Genomic DNA, 11,040 nt, shown 5'->3' on the forward strand with positions numbered 1-11,040 from the left:
TCTGACTAGTTAGCTCACAGAGGCAGTGAGGTCTTTTGAAGCTTCCTCTCCCTCTTTAATCAGTCCCTTTAGAGCAAGCAGATCCCAGCTTCAAAGGCTGCAGGGCTCGTCAGAGAAGAAAGCTGCCTGCTCCTCAATGGAGCCGTGGATGGAGCTCAGTGTCCCACAGAGGTGGCTCCCCTGTGAGGCTGCCCAGCTTGGCAGGGTGGGAGTGGTTCCACAGCAACTCCTCTGCTCAGGTGGCTTTGAAGGGTTTATGTGCTCTCCCTACATTAGTATTGATCCTCTCCCTTTGACAGGACATCCAAAGACTTAAAAAGACACTTGGTAAAGCATTTTTCTTACTTGATCCCTCCCCCAGAAAGACCAGGGGAATCCACAGGCTTCCTGCATTGGAGATAGTTTTGTCTACTTCTTTAAATAATAAGGTTTTCTTAATTAGAGTGATCGTTACATTTTCTTTAAAAATGCCTCTACTTTTTCTTTTTCATCCTACCTACAAGACTTTTCCCAGAACTTACTTGCAGTAAAGTGAATAGAGAATTTTGTACAAGAAAGCTGCAGTATTTATTTTGTCCATAAAACACTTCATTAGAGAACATCATTAATAATGACATTTACTGACTCTGAGGAGACAGAAGATTAAATGCATTTCAGTATTTTCCAAGTCTGTGTATATCGATCTTGCAGCCTGTCATTTCTGGAAAAGATTTCCAAAGGGAAAAAAAAAAGTCCCTAATACAGCACCTCACTCCCTCATTTGATCTCCAATTTCCCATTTCTGCACTAGTGTATTTTAAATGGGAACACCAGTTATATTTCAACAAAGCTTTACTGTTTGCTATACTTTTCTTCTGATATATTAATGAAATTGTATATCTCAGCATACACATTTCCCTGCTGGTGACCCTGCTTCCCCTATTTGCAATTGGATTTCCATTGTGCTTCAGCAGCTACTTGCAAGTGCTGCAACCCCATTTGCAGTACAAATCTTTAACCTGGAAATCACCTCTGGTGTGTGACTTGTTCTTATGGGTTTATTTTCATGGTGTATTTACAGACCAGCTATGCCAGCCCAGGAAGTTTTCCAGAGTGCAAAGCAGGTCATGAGCAGAGTGTCTGGTAATGTGTCCATGAACAGCATATTCACAGATACTTCTCTGGTCTTCAACAAAATATAAGTCAAATAGCAATATTAGAATCTGGCACTGTTCTTGTTAAAGCAATTTTTCCAAGTACTATTGAGTTCAGTTAGAGCTAACTCAGGCAGGATGGGTGAACTTGGCAGATTGTGAAGTCTGGAAAAAGAGGGATAGAATGAATCTCAAGAGATCATTCTCAAAATCCACATCTGCACCAACACAGAAAAAGAAACTTTGAACTAATCCTGGCAGATTGGGGTAATACATTGGCAATGATTCCAGTAAAGGAAATTCCACAATATTCTTATGTACAATATTTTAATACCCTTCCCGTTATAAAGGGGTTTATCACATCAGTCAAGAATCTGATAAATATTTAACAGATTCCTTTTTTTTTCTTTCTCAGCAGATAGAGCAAAGTTGTTCAACACTCTCTACTTCTAAAATATACAGATTGTATTTTTTGTATTGTGTACAGAAGTACACTCCCACATTAAAGCTATGCCAATCTGAAGGTCAGATGCTGCAAAATGAACCACCCTACATTTTTCCCCATTCAGCCAGCCCTCATGTGATTGTGATGAACCAGTTCAGAGGATAGAGTGGAGAAGCATTCAAATAAATAATAAAATTTGTTTCCTAGCAATTTAGCTTACTGGATTAAGCCCGAGGGAGGGCATTAGGCAAGTGCCAGTGGTCGGACTGGCTTAGCTGTGATGTGAAATGGAATAGCTTCCCTTTTCTAGGATAAATAAACCTCCTCACACCTCTTTCACAGACCATTATTTCCAAGGCTGTTATTGTTCTTAGGCTCCTCTGAATAATCTCCAATTTTTCTGAATCTTTTTCATAAATGGTATATTTAATGTATGTCTCTATCCAAAGAATATTTAAAATGTATGATCCAGTTGTGAATGAGCAGGCCATCAGAAGCATAAAAGAGATCAGTTGTTCCTCATATGCTCTTCTGCCCTAATTTGTGTGTGCTGTTACCATGACTTTGCCTGCCCGTGTAATAATTGTTCTCACAAGATGGATGGATTAACACAAGTGTGTCACCCTGTTCCCAGCTTTTTCAATTTAAGAAATTCCAATTTCTTAAATTCAGTGCAGTCATTCCAATCTGCACCTTTCCCTATATGGTCACTGCTCATGTGGCCATCTTATCATGTTCCATTTTAACTTAAGACATCATCTAAATTCCAGAAGAACCTTAAGCAAGAGTTTCTCTAGATGGGGTAGATAATTTTCCTCAAGTTTCCTTCTGTTTTGCTCTGTGTGTACACTGACCTACATTGAGAGTAGGCATATGACAGATTCTCAGTCTTTTCTGTAATCAGAACTCTTTTGGGGTTAATGGCTTCATGCAAGTATAATTTTGTGGCACTCTAAAGGAATAAGATGTTAAGATTCGCTGTATTCTTTTAGATATTTATAAATTTAGATTTTTATAAATAATGTATATTTCCCAGTATAGATTAACTCTTGATTTACATTCATATATTTCTCTCAACACATGATCGAGACTCTTGAAGAATTTTTTTTCTTTTAAAGCCATCACCACCTGAAGCCATGTAGTCAACTGAGAATTTAAGTTTTTACTCTTACAGTTTCTCACTGTTATCACTGGAAAAATGGGAAGCCTGAGGATACAGCAACAGCAAAGTTAAAGCAGTAAAAGCCCCAAATATATGCAGCCTTATAAATCTCACCAATTGTTAACAACTGTGAGGCTGGAGTTTGTGCTAGAGAGTGCTGTGGGTGAACCCCACGCTGTAAAGAAGGTGCAGCAATGGTGGTTCCATCACTGACTTGTATCCCACCACGGGCTCTGGTAACCTGTGTGCTGCTCCCTCATTCGTAATCAGGTCTGGTCTGAGATGAGCCAGATTGTTCAGAAACATTCCAAAATGCCTGATATGAAGCTGGGCATTGCCAGGCTTTCCTGTCCTTCCTGTCAAGGCTCTTGTGTGGTTCTCAGAGTGCAGGAGTGACCAAAGCCCATGGGCAGAGTGGATACACTGCCCTGCAGGCCCAGAGGTGATGTGGGACCTTTGGGCAAGCTCTTCCCCTCCAGGCTTCTTTGTGGTGTAGTGACATGGAGGAAGGAATGCTGCTCACCTTCATGTGCTGCCTACCCTCTGCGGAGACCTCAGTGAGCTTTTGAAGCCATCTTTCCATAGTCTGACAGGAATTTCTTAGGATGTGAGGGACAGAGGGAGGGAGGGAGGGAGCAAGGAAGGAAGGAAGGAAGGAAGGATGGAAGGACGTGCTGAGGGTGGACAGAGACCTACCAGTTTTGTTCACCTGGACTCAGGAGCAAGCTCACCACATATTTTACTCTGTCAGAACACAGGAATGTTGCTGGGGCCTGGGAAGAGAAGACCTATGAGGAATCAGGGGACTTTACTCAATGGGAATATTTAAGGCTTTGGGGTATCTTTCTTTTCCTTCCTTTCCTTTCCTTTACTCCTCTTCCCTGCCCCACAAAATTGTGCTTTTCCAGTGTCCTTGTGAGACATGTCATGTTTTATTCCCACACAGTCATATATCTTCTCTTTTCTCTCCTCCTTCACTGTCTCCATCCATCTTCACTAATTGCCTTTGACTGGAGAGGCTTCCCAAACCTGTACAGAGCAGACAAGCATGGGGAAATATGCCTGGCCCTTGCTAACACAGGAAGAAAAGAGGCAGTGCAGAGCTCAGCTGGGCTGGGCAGGTGGGGGAAAGTCCTTTTGCCGAGGGTAGTAGGGTGAGACAGAAGGAAGCTGTGGGAAAAATCTACTTCTCTGCATCAGTCATTGCCTTCCTCCCTAGGAGCCCTTCCTTTGGCAGCAGCAGCTGAACACAACAGAAGCACAAAGCAGCAATGGGTAGGTCGGGCTAAAAGCCACTCTGATTTATCTTTTCTTTCACAGGCAACATGGGCACCAAACTATCTCCTACAAGATGCTGCCAAAGGCAGCTTCCTGCTTTGCTTTTGTGGTGAAACAGAATTGCATTGGCTCTGTCCCGTGGCTGGCTGGTGGCAGGGTGATTTACAGCCCACTGCAATTGTGCTGGCAGCCCACGATGGGCCATAACATTTCACTGCTCCTTCATTTGAGACTCATTTAATTCAATGGGGGAAAAAATGTACCTCCTGTCTTTTTGGACTCCCCCAGCCACCCCTCATTGAGTTTAATAAAATATCATAACAAATCAAGGAAAGAAAAAGGAAAATAGATGCCCAAAGAATGCATAGACTTCAAAACAGACTTCAAATCTGCCCAATTTGATAAAGAGTGGCAATAGCCAGATTGCAGAAATAGAAAAATCTTCTGATTGTGGAAAGGAGAACTAAGAATGGTTTATTTCCGTTTTATATAAACCCCAAAGTCATAGCGATGGCATTGTGCCATGCAAATGAGTTACCAAATTCAAGGGGATCAGCTGTGTGAGCTGGTGGTACCACTACCACCATCTATTCTCACTGAATATGACCTTTTTCAATAAATAAATGCAAGACTCGAACATCACATTATTTCCCTTACAGCTAACCCTAGGGCTCCTGCAATAATTCAAGGCCATACAAGGAGGGACATCTTCCAGCTATTGCAGGGAGGGAAAAGGTAAATAAAATACTGTCCTCTGCATCTGACAGTAGGTTTCATTTTTAGGTGAATAGTTTTAAACCCTGCCAAGACTGAAGCATCAACATGGTTGATCATTCCTATCATTTTGTGAAAGTAGTTATTTTTCTTGATTTTTAATTCTTCCTGCATCTGGTTGAATCTACTATGCTGAAGATGAGTAATCACAGGGAAAAAATAGTGTCATTATAAATTCTAAAACCCAAAATTCTTCAAATGCTACTTATGTAAAAAGGACCAATTTAAATCAAATCATTAGCTTCTGCTTAGATGCTCAATTACAAGTGCAATAATATAAATGTTTTATGTATTCACAGCTCTTGTGTTCAAATTTAACCTTTCTTCCATTTTTGCTGTTATTTCTCCCTTTTATAAATGTTGGTGTAATTAAGCCCATTTCCTCTTTAGAGGTGAATACACAATCACAGCTAGAAATTCCTCAGTATGTTTTACAGTCTGAAATATGTGATACTCAATCTCAGAGCTAATAACTACCATGACATGTTTTATAATTGCACCATAAATCAGAGACTGCTGCATTTTAAAGTGTAATTTCAGGCTGTTTTGCAATATTTCTTGGCACTTTTAGAAGTGTATCAGGGTGGAAAATGCATAATCTAGCTGGGTACAGCCACAGATGAGGAAAAAGCTGTTTTTTGCAGTTGTTGGGGTGCTCCAAAAGAGCAGGGACATACTTGTCACTCATGGGATACCCAGGCTGCCTTGGGGATCTCAGTGAAATCATGATGTCTGAACAGGTGGTTCTGTCCAGCAGCTAGGAGGGAAGGGTGGAAATTAACTCATGGCAAGAGCTTGAACAGTGGCCGCTCCATTAGCAACAAGTACTCTGTGTGTGGATTTTGTAACATGACTCATTGTTTAAATCTTTCCAGGAGGGGCTGTGTTTGGGAGGGGCAAAGCTGGGAGGAAGAGAGAAAACATCTGCCCCGAAAGCTGAAGGAACAATTCTGTTAACTCACACAGCATCTTCCAGCACCAGTCTCAAGCCTTCTGCAGCTGCTGCCAGGTAAATGATGGACTCTCACAAAATTAGGTGATTTTTTTTTTTTTTTGCCCCAAAACTTGTTTCTGTTTGAAGAATGCTGCTTTATTTTTCATTCTGGTCTTGCTGTATATTCTATAGGTGTTATTTTAGCCCTCTCAGTGCATACAAAAGTTTGTAATCAATCTTGGATAATTTCCTAGGGATTCCAAATCCCTGAGAACTAGTATAGACACAGAGAGGCTTTTTTATCCCTTAATCAATGGTTAAGCTTGTTGTATACTAGATCTTGATACTGTATCTCCCCACTGGACCACCATCACAGGCTTGCTGGGGCCCATTATGTCCTGACATCTCTGAAGTGACCAGGAGCATCAATTTTCTTGGTGCCTTTCTGTGTATGATGCACAGCCTAGCACAGTGGGTAAAGCCTCGTTTGCACCACTGGAGTTCTGCTGTTAATTTAATTAAAATTGCCACATCCCTCACATGTGCTCTCACTAGTTTGGTCTCTGCTCATGAGACTCTGAATTTATGCTAGTCAAGTTTTATCTTCTCCCCAAATAGCACAAGTCATGTAATGACATCTGGCTGCATCTTGGTCACATAATATAGACATCAGGAGCTGCTCTTTGATTAAGGGAGCAGAGTGTGCTACAGGCTGCCACAGGCTGCCAAAAACAAAAAGTAGTTCTGGAAACTGCAGGTACACAACACCTATGTGATGGCCCACACTGCTATTATTCACACTGGAGATCTTTGGAGATCATCAAATATCTGGCTATTTGCCGAGGCAGCAGAGTGCTGGGGCAGGGATTGCACCCATCAAGGGGAGGAGATGAGTTTGGGGGTATGTTGGTGGCAAAACCTCTGATCCAAATTAGACAGAGGGGGAGAACACCCACCACCAGAGATTCTGGGGTTTGAGCCAGATCAGATAGAAGGTCAATAAGAAGCAGGCGCTGTGGAGGGGAGATGGTGGGTTTTGTCACATCAATTGTCCTCCCTTACACTTCTGACTTAGATATAAATCCCCACACCTCAGGGAAAGTCACATTCACACACAGGCCTGAAGGTATTTATCCCTTCTGATGAAGCATAACTGGCTCAGCTACATGAGATGCAGCTGTCCTATCTTAGAAGGTGCCATAAACTATCAAAGACCCCCCAAAGCACCCCCAGACTCATTTCCTAGTCCTTCCAACGAAGGATTTCATGTGATCCACCGTGTTGCAGCAGAGCCTGAGGGTGCTGCAGAAGACAGGGTAAAACTGAGTGCTGGCACCCGTAAAACAGGTAAAGCTTGTAGCACTGGTGAGAGCTGAATTGGTTCAACAGCAATGTCATGGAGCCGCAGTGTCTTTTCATATTGTTATGGACCAGGTCTCTTCACACTGCTCCATAAATGATGTGTCTTGAATGTGATCCTGAGGTAATATCCCAGGTTTGTCTGGTGCCTCTAACTCACAGCTCATTTAAGCAAACCAGCATCTACATTACAAGTTAAAATGAGCCTTGAGGTCTTGCATTAAGGAATAGTGCTGCTAATTTAGGAAGGCAAGAAGGGCAGTGTAATGTAGTGCACTGACCAGCACATTGACTCCTAGCAACCTTTACCAGAACATGGCCCGGAACTTCCAAGATTTGTTATGGGAACTTTGAAAAAAACAAACAAGGGTGTAACTTCTCAGAGATTTCACTGCCACTGCCACTAGTTGTGCAAGTAAGTGAATAAGAGACCTAGTGTAGACTGGAAATTTCCAGGATGATACATTTCAAGGTGCAATCATTGCCTATTGCATTTGCTGTGTGTTAGTGCTGTCTAAGATTCTCACCTTTTCACTGTAATTAAATATCCCAGTAGAGAGAAAAGGAGAAAGTTCTGAACTTGTAACTTGTTTTCAGACAGTCAGCAACAGCAGAGTCTCTGTAAACACAACACACTGGCTGGCATCTGTCTCCTGTTTTCTCATCTAAGCCCAGGCCATGAACAAAGTTACTTCTTAAAAGCTGGCTTGGAAAATAGGAAGCCTGGGCTCTGTATTTTGTCATAATTTTTAATATTTCCTTAGAACAAAAGGAGCATAAGGCTAGGGCCAAAATTGCTTTCAGTTGCAAACATACAGTTTGCAGGTGTGGACAGAGTTTAGCCTAAAATAACTGGAGGCAAAAGAAGGAAAAAAACAGCTTAAAAATGTGATGTCAGCAGGAGAAAATAGACTCTGTGGGGCACTGGCTTTCTAAAGCCTTGTTCTGTAATCAACACAGCTCATTACTGTAGCTGTGTGCAATGCTGCAAATGACATTTGGATGAACACATTTTGTCTTTCCACCACACTTGCTAGTTAACAAATTGTCTGCCCAAATTGCTGAACCATGAGTATTGTGCCAAAGAAGAGGAAGCAGCAGACTCCCTTTGTCAGGGTGCACAGGCTGTACCAAACTCTCAGTCACTGATTTCCAACCTTCTTCTGTTCAGACCCCTAGGAATTCTGCTGTGCAGGTACAGGACTTTGTATAGATGCCTGTTCCCCCTGCAGTGATTTTCATATTGTTTTCTTTTCCCTTGCACTCCACAGTGTACACCTGAGCCTGACGTCTGCAGACCACAGTTGGGAAATTGATTTCCCAAGCAAAAGTACTGTTTCACTTCATTCTTTTTTTAAAAAAAAGTCACTTTTTCGTAATATCTCAGTTCAGTCCATAAATATACTAATGTAATTATTGCAATGCATGGGACAGTCCATCCTGCAATCAGGATGACAGAAGGAAGTGACCTCATATCTGAGATCAGCCAGCAGCATGTGACTGCACAGCACACTGCAAGGCACATCACAAGTTCTGGGTCCGTCCAAATTCACTTTGGAGTTTCATCATGGGATTAAGGCAGTGGAACATCTATCTCACCTGAGGAGGAGAAAGAAATGAGAAACAGAATGGGTTTATAAATTATATCCCAAAGGTTTTGGGAAAGATGGTAAACTTTAGGGTTTTGAATATCTTTTATTTAATATTTTTTGTGGTTGCCCAGGGTGGCTGTGGAGTCTCTGTCCTCAGAGATATTCAGAACCTAACAGAACATAGCCTGCTCCGGGTAGCCTTGTTAGAGGTTGGACAAGATGGTGTTTGGAGCTCCCTTCCAACTGTGGCCAGTCTGTGATTGTATGGTTCTGAAATTTAAATATTTTCATCCAATTTTCTAAGAGAAGAATGAGCTGAAAGAACAGAAGTGAAAGTAAAATCTTTCCCTTTATCAGCCCAATAGCATTAACTTCTATGAACCTTTCTAACCACTGCCAACCTTGTCAACCTGAGCAATCCCAATATGTCAGGTGGATTTTATAAGCACCAAAGATAATTCTTCAGGCTACCTCTGAGGTTTTCCTTTGTGGGGAATATGGGGGGCAAGTAAGAAGCACAGATGCACATTCTAACCCCATGGGGTAAGGATTTGGCAAAACAAACCCAGGACCTAGGACATGTGCTGGCATGTTTTATGTAGATGCAAGTTATACCTGCATGGGTGAGGGAACTCTGTCATACTCATAGAGAAAAGTGTGAGAATAGGTTTAGTAACCATGCTGAACAGCTGCTCATATTTAAAAGAAAGACAGGACAAGGGTTTAAATGCAACCTTCACATGATGCAGGTTAGCCTGTACAAAATTATGTTTGTGTTTGTAGGGCTGGGTTTTAGAAGTCCCAGGCCTTTGGCTGTATCCATGCCCTGACTCATCCCTGTTTCTGTCATTGAAGGTCCTTTGTTACCCAGCGCAATTTTCAGCATCAAGTTATGCACCAGCAGATGATACCCAAAAGCAGAACTGGCTAAAAGCATGGGCAAAATAGGCAAATGTCTTGCTTAGAGCTTGCTGGGGAACAGCTGATTCCCTCTTTCTCTCATGTTCCTTGTCCATGCTGTCCCAAAATTTCACAGAATATTGCTAGCCCTACTCCTCCCTCCCTCTGCTTGTGCTATTGTATTTGCAGGGTGACCGATAGAGGAAGGATTGATGAATCTGACTCCATGTTCTCAGAAGGCTAATTTATTATTTTATGATACTATATTATATTAAAGAATGCTATACTAAATTATACTAAAAAATACTGAAAGGATACTTACAGAATGCTAAAAAGATAATAATGAAAACTCGTAACACTCTCCAGAGTCCTGACACAGCTTGGCACTGATTGGCCAATGAGTCAAAACAATTCACATGAAACCAATGAAACAACCACCTGTTGGTAAACAATCTCCAAACACATTCCAAAGGAGCAAAACACAGGAGAAGCAAATGAGATAAGAATTGTTTCCCTTTTCTCTGAGGCTTCTCAGCTTCCCAGGAGAAAAATCCTGGGCAAAGGGATTTTTCAGAGAATGTGAATGCCACACTTGTGCTGCAAGATTTAATTTTGCATTTCCGAGGGAATGAAACTCAGTTATGCCTGACTGCTGGGGATCACAGAGACAGGCTGGAGCAGCTCAGAAATCGGTCTGCTCAGCATCAGGGCTGACCCAGGGAGGAGAAGGACCATGTACCCAGGGACAGGAGAGGGGGAAGGACACAGCCTGAAATAGGACCTTTCAATTGTGGTTAGAACCACTCAAATTGATGTTTAGCTTTACCTCTAGACTCATGTTGTTATCTACCTGGAAGCACTCAGGAGTTAGATAAGGCTTTACAAAATTATTTGGAGCTATTCTCAGTAAAGGGCTGAGGTTCATAGACTGTTTTAGGCAGCATTTATCATGTAAGTGCAAGGCTGCAATTCTGAGATTTTGATGCTTTGTTCCCTAACCCAGGCGATTTCCATACTTCAGACATGGTTACTTATTTACTTCAGAATTATTCAGTGGCCTCTAGTCATGCTCCTGTGGAGTCTGCTCCCTTCCTGATGGGCTAGGCAGGGATTTCTCACTCACTATCTATTGCTAACACACAGTGATTCATGCTGTTAAAACACTGCTAAGAGCCAAGAACTGTCTTAATCCAATTTATGGTCTGAAATTCTTATGGCACGCATTTCCCAAGTCTGAATTGTATGTGTTAGAGAGGAGACATATAGCAAAAGAAGAAAAAAAAAAAACCAAAACAAATAAACAACAGGTTGTTTAAAATAAAGCAGCCTTTGCCATCCTCTAGTCTAGTACTGGACTTTTCCAGCCATGTATTACTGTGGTTCCACACAGCTCTCCATGCTGCCAGATGAATCAGCTCCTATCTGGTAATGAAGTATTACATGTATTAACTTACACAATATGT

The sequence above is a fragment of the Zonotrichia albicollis genome, chromosome 2, assembly GCF_047830755.1.
Source record: "Zonotrichia albicollis isolate bZonAlb1 chromosome 2, bZonAlb1.hap1, whole genome shotgun sequence".
NCBI classification, from domain to species: Eukaryota; Metazoa; Chordata; class Aves; order Passeriformes; family Passerellidae; genus Zonotrichia; species Zonotrichia albicollis.